Below are 6,687 nucleotides of genomic sequence, written 5' to 3' on the forward strand. Positions count from 1 at the left end.
TTAGACTACTGATGCACTAGCTGGAGGAATGATCTGAAGTAAAGGCAGGCTATGTGTCAGGTATGATCACTCCCAGCCGGAGTGAGAGAGGAGAGGAAACACTAAAGCAACAGAGAGACAGACATTCTCAAACTTATTACACGTGGATTGCATTGTTTTATTGCATGTTATGTTATATTATGTAATGTTATGTTATTTTATATTTTCCACTTGAATAGATGCTGAGATGTTCCATGGACATTGTTTGACTGATTCGGATTTATTTAGTGAATACCAAAGAAAGGAAATAATTCCTCAACCTGTACCCCAGCAGTCACAGATACTGAACACTTCCACATATCTCACACCTAAGTTTTTGTTGATATCCCCCTACTTAAAACTTCTTAGGGCTGCAATCCCGTTAACGGGATGATATGACAACAGCCAGTGAAAGTGCAGGGCGCCAAATTCAAAACAACAGAAATCTCATAATTAAAATTCCTCAAACATACATGTATCTTATACCGTTTTAAAGGTAATCTTGTTAATCCCACCACAGTGTCCGATTTCAAATAGGCTTTACGGCATAGGCACCACAAATGATTATGTTAGGTCACCACCAAGCCACAGAAAAATACAGCCATTTTTCCAGCCTAAGAGAGGAGTCACAAAAAGCACAAATAGAGATAAAATGAATCACTAACCTTTGATGATCTTCATCAGATGACACTCATAGGACTTCATGTTACACAATACATGAATGTTTTATTTGATAAAGTTCATATTTATAAAAAAACAATCTGAGTTTACATTGGCGCGTTACGTTCACTAGTTCCAAAAACATCCAGTGATTTTGCATAGCCACATCGATTCAACAGAAATACTCATCAGAAATGTAGATGATAATACAAGTTATACACATGGAATTATAGATATACAGTGGGGCAAAAAGTATTTAGTCAGCCACCAATTGTACAAGTTCTCCCACTTAAAAAGATGAGAGGCCTGTAATTTTCATCATAGATACACTTCAACTATGACAGACAAACGTTTTCTGAAAGTCTTCACAAGGTTTTCACACACTGTTGCTGGTATTTTGGCCATTCCTCCATGCAGATCTCCTCTAGAGCAGTGATGTTTTGGGGCTGTTGCTGGGCAACTTGGACTTTCAACTCCCTCCAAAGATTTTCTATGGGGTTTGTGCGTTTGGACAAAAACAAAGAGACAAAAACTTATTACATGTCGAAAAAACATTTCGAACTAAGTATAGAATCAATCATTAGGATGTTTTTATAATAAATCTTCAATAAAGTTCCAACTGGAGAATTCCTTTGTGTCTACAGAAGCAAGTCGATATCATGTGGAATGCGCGTGACCAGGAAATGGCTCTCTGCCAGTAAGCTGACTCATTCAGCTCTTATTCTGTCCTACAACACAGCAGAAGCCTCATTCAAGTTTCTAAAGATGGTATCTAGTGGAAGCCCTAGGAAGTGCATCATTCATATCCCAATGTGAATTCAATAGAGCCTGGGTTGAAAATATACCAACCTCAGATTTCTCACTTCCTGTTTGGATTTCTTCTCACATTTTTGCCTGCCATATGAGTTCTGTTATACTCTCAGACATCATTAAAACAGTTTTAGAAACTTCAGAGTGTTTTCTATCCAATACTAATAATAGTATGCATATATTAGCAACTGAGACTGAGGATCAGGCCGTTTACTCTGGGCACCTTTCATCCAAGCTACTCAATACTGCCCCTGCAGCCATAAGAAGTTATTAACATTATTCTGAAAACTACACATTTCTGTGGTGGAATGCAGGTCAGACATATCCTCTTATACTCTCATCTTTTTCCAATGAGGAAACTGTCGGTATGTCGTGGTGTGGTGTGGCGTAGTGTGTGGATAATATCATAAAGCTACCTTACATCATCAAGCTGTCCACTTTTATTACACCAGCAGGAGCAGGTTCTCCGGGCTGTGTACCAAATGGCACCCTGTCCCCAACATAGAGCACTACTTTTGACCAGATTGCAATGTGCCCTGGTCAAAAGTAGTGCACCATATTCTGAACAGGGTGCCATTTGGGACACATCATTTTTATCTGGCGAGTGTTCAAGTGTGATGCATGTAGCAGCAGCTTTCAAGTGTTTAAACCCATTTGGTGGATTATCACCCCGGCGTCTGCCTGTAATGGCTTAACCCCTCACGGTAAAGAAGGTTAGGGTTATTTTCCCCCCCATTTTCATTTTCAACCCCTCGAGTGTTTTGCCTTTAATTTTATGACCACAGTTGACCTATTGATGCTTTTACATTACTTTTAAATTGTTTAATTCTTCAAATAGGTTAAGCTATATTAAAGGTCAGTATGCTATGGAATTAGTGACTGTTTTAGTAAACCACTGACATTCTTGATGCTTTACCTAATAACATAATGTTTCATCATTCATATCCATAATAATCAATTTGTTAACAGTTGACTTCTAACAGTAGAAATATATATTTCTATTATATTTTAATGTATGATTAAATGCATAAATTATGCATAATTGGTGCATAAACGTCAGTTACTGTAACTTGTGATTTGTTATTCTGTATTGAATGAACTGGTCCAACATAATAAAATGTACAATGTTCAAGCAATAAGTTTGCTTTAAGTAAAGAACTTTAGCCATACATTGGCCTACCATAACCCTGGTTGTTTACAGCACTACTAAAAAGATCCCGGTACCTAGTGGCTGAAAATTGTTTAAAACACAATACAGTGCATTACAATAAAATACAATATTCAGGGAGTTAGCTTTAAGAAGAAAACCTTGAACCATACCTTGGGCTACAGTAACCCAGTGTTTACCTGTTTACAGCACTACTAAAAACAGTTCAAAACACTCAATACACTGAAAGGAAAACGACTCATTCACAATCCAAAGATGTGGTCCTGTTCCCTCTTCAAAAGGTTGGTGTGGAATACAGGAGAGCCACTAGGGAAAATAGGCACAGACATTGTACATGACATGATTACAAATGACTGACAAAACCACCACAGGAATGAAACCGAAAGGAACGTAGTTAGAATAATAAGATTTATTTGGAGTGTTTCCCAAATGCCACCCTATACCTTATATAGTAAGTGTACTCACTACTTTTGACCAGGGCCCATAGGGTTATTGTCAAAAATTGTGCACTATATAGGAAATAGAGTGCCATTTGGGACAATACCACATTTGCCCTGCATGGCCAGTCTGAATCAAAAGCCAAGTACTTAATGAGAACCAATTCCCTTCCTGTTCAGACACACAGTCCTATTTACAGTCTTAACCAGCATAGATTTATCATTCCAGTCCAATTCTCATTCTTATGTATCTCCTTTCCTACTACTTGTTGCTACTGGAAAGCAACCTGTCTTACCAGCAACTGGGTCCTACTCGTTACAGCACACTATTGCAACGAAAACTTGTGTTTCTTATTGGACAAATTCTGGTAATCCCACCAGGGTGAGGGGGCTGGAGAATATGACCCTAGCTGCACCTCCTCAGCAATGTTGGTCAGTAGATAGGGGTCATGGTTCAGGCAGGAATGAACACAACAGGATAGCAGGAACAGCAGGGTACGACAAGAGCTGAAGTGATGACTAGTGCTGTATCTCAATAGTGTAACATTGCTACAGTGCCTTGCAAAAGTATTCATCCCCCTTGGCGTTTTTCCTATTTTATTGCATTACAACCTGTAATTTAAATTGATTTTTATTTGGATTTCATGTAATGGACATACACAAAATAGTTCACATTGGTTAAGTGAAATGAAAAAAATTACTTGTTTCAAAAAATGCTATAAAACAAACAACAAAAAGTGGTGCGTGCATATGTATTCACCCCCTTTACTATGAAGCCCCTAAATAAGATCTGGTGCACCCAAATACAGTCAGAAGTCACATAATTAGTTAAATAAAGTCCACCTGTGTGCAATCTAAGTGTCACATAATCTGTCACATGATCTCAGTATATAAACACATGTTCTGAAAGGCCCCATAGTCTGCAACACCACTAAGCAAGGGGTACCACCAAGCAAGTGGAGCACTCCAAACAGTTGTGGAGAAGTACAGATCAGGGTTGGGTTATAAAATAAATCAGAAAATTTGAACATCCTACAGAGCACCATTAAAACCATTATTAAAAAATGGAAACAATATGGCACCACAACAAAACTGCCAAGAGAGGGCCTCCCACCAAAACTCACGGACCAGACAAGGAGGGCATTAATCAGACAGGCAACAAAGAGACCAGAGATAACCCTGAAGGAGCTGCAAAGCTCCACAGCGGAGATTGGAGTATCTGTCCAAAGGACCACTTTACACTCTACAGTGCTGGGCTTTACAGAAGAGTGGCCAGAGAAAAACATTGCTTAAATAAAAAAATAAGCAAACATGTTTGGTGTTCGCCAAAAGGCATGTGGGAGACTCCCCAAACACATAGAAGAAGGTACTCTGGTCAGATGAGACTAAAATGTTGCTTTTTGGCCATAAAGGAAACGCTATGTCTGGCGCAAACCCAACGCCTCTCATTACCCTGAAACACCATCCCCACAGTGAAGCATGGTGGTGGCAGCATCATGCTGTGGGGATGTTTTTCATCGGCGGGGACTGGGAAACTGGTCAGAATTGAAGGAATGATAGATGGTGCTAAATACAGGGAAATTCTTGAGGGAAACCTGTTTTGAGATTTGAGACTGGGACGGAGGTTCACCTTCCAGCAGGACAATGACCCTAAGCATACTGCTAAAGCAACACTCAAGTGGTTTAAGGGGAAACATTTAAATATCTTGGAATGGCCTAGTCAAAGCCCAGACCTCAATCCAATTGAGAATCTGTGGTAGGACTTAAAGATTGCTGCACACCAGCGGAACCCATCCAACTTGAAGGAGCTGGAGCAGTTTTGCCTTGAAAAATGGGCAAAAATCCCAGTGGTTAGATGTGCCAAGCTTATAGAGACATACCCCAAAGACTTGCAGCTGTAATTACTGCAAAAGGTGGCTCTACAAAGATTTTACCTTGGGGGGGGGGTGAATATTTATGCACACTCCAGTTTTCAGTTTTGTATTATTTCTTGTTTGTTTCACAATAAAAAAGATGTTGCATCTTCATAGTGGTAGGCATGTTGTGTAAATCAAATGATACAAATCCCCCAAAAATACATTTTAATTCCAGACTGTGAGGCATCAAAAAAGGAAAAATACTTTCGCAAGCCACTGTACCTCACCTTCTGGAGAGATGAGAGCAAATCCCTGGTATAAAGCATCCAATACATTACTTTCAGCTATGCATGTGTCCTGAAATCAGGGGAAATGCGAAGTGGGTATGTGGAGAGGAAGCCACTTAACACTTTTGAGATGCAGCCTCATCTCTGGGAGATTCCACAGCCATCGTACGTGACAGAGGCTGTGTCCCAAATCTTACGCTATTCCCTACCTAGTAAATTACATTTGAACAGTGCCAAAAGGGCTCTGGTCAAAAGTAGTGCACTATTTTATTGTTAAATGTTACCTACAATGTACATTTCTGCCTAAAAAGACATACCCAAATGTTATTACATACAGTGATTTCGGAAACAATTTAGACCCGTTGACATTTCCCACATTTTGTAACTTTACAACCTTGTTCAAAAATTGATTAAATTGTTTTTTCCCCTCATCAATCTACACACAATACCCCATAATAATTTAAAAAAATAAGTTTAGACATTTTAGAACATTTATTTAAAAAAAATACAAAAACTGAAATATCACATTTACATAAGTATTCAGACCCTTTACTCAGTACTTTGTTGAAGCACCTTTGGCAGCGATTACAGCCTCGAGTCCTCTTGGCTACAAGCTTGGCACACCTGTATTTGAGTTTCTCCCATTCCTCTCTGCAGATCCTCTCAAGCTCTGTCAGGTTAGATGGAGAGCGCTGCTGCACAGCTATTTTCATGTCTCTCCAGAGATGTTCGATCAGTTTTAAGTCCTGGCTTTGGCTGGGCCACTCAAGGACATTCAGACTTGTTCAGAAGCCAATCTTGCATTGTCTTGGCTGTGTTCTTAGGGTCGTTGTGTTATTGGAAGGTGAACCTTCACCCCAGTCTAAGGTCTGAGTGTCTGGAACAGGTTTTCATCAAGGATCTCTCTGTACTTTGCTCCGTTCATCTTTGCCTCGATCCTTTGCCTTGATGACGTTGTCCCAACAGTGACCGTATGTACATACCCCCACCAGAAGCCATGGATTTCAGGCAACATCTGCACTAAGCTAAAGGGTAGAGCTGCCACGTTCAAAGAGCTGGACTTTAACCCTTATGCTTATAAGAAATCCCACTATGTCCTCCGACGAACCATCAAACAGGAAAAGCGTCGATACAGGTCTACGATTGAATCGTACTACACTGGCTCCGACGCTCGTCGGATGTGGCAGGGCTTGCAAACCATTACAGACTGCAAAGGGAAGCACAGCTGAGAGCTGCCTAGTGATACAAGCCTACCAGACGAGCTAAATAAGTTCTATGCTCACTTTGAGGCAAGCAACACTGAAGCATGCATGAGAGCATCAGCTGTTCCGGACAACTGTGTGATTACGCTCTCCGTAGCCAATGTGAGTAAGACAGTTAAACAAGGTCAACATTCACAAGGCCGCAGGGACAGATTAACAAGTGTCTTCACTGACATTTTCAACCTGTCC

The sequence above is a fragment of the Oncorhynchus kisutch genome, linkage group LG28, assembly GCF_002021735.2.
Source record: "Oncorhynchus kisutch isolate 150728-3 linkage group LG28, Okis_V2, whole genome shotgun sequence".
Taxonomy (NCBI): domain Eukaryota; kingdom Metazoa; phylum Chordata; class Actinopteri; order Salmoniformes; family Salmonidae; genus Oncorhynchus; species Oncorhynchus kisutch.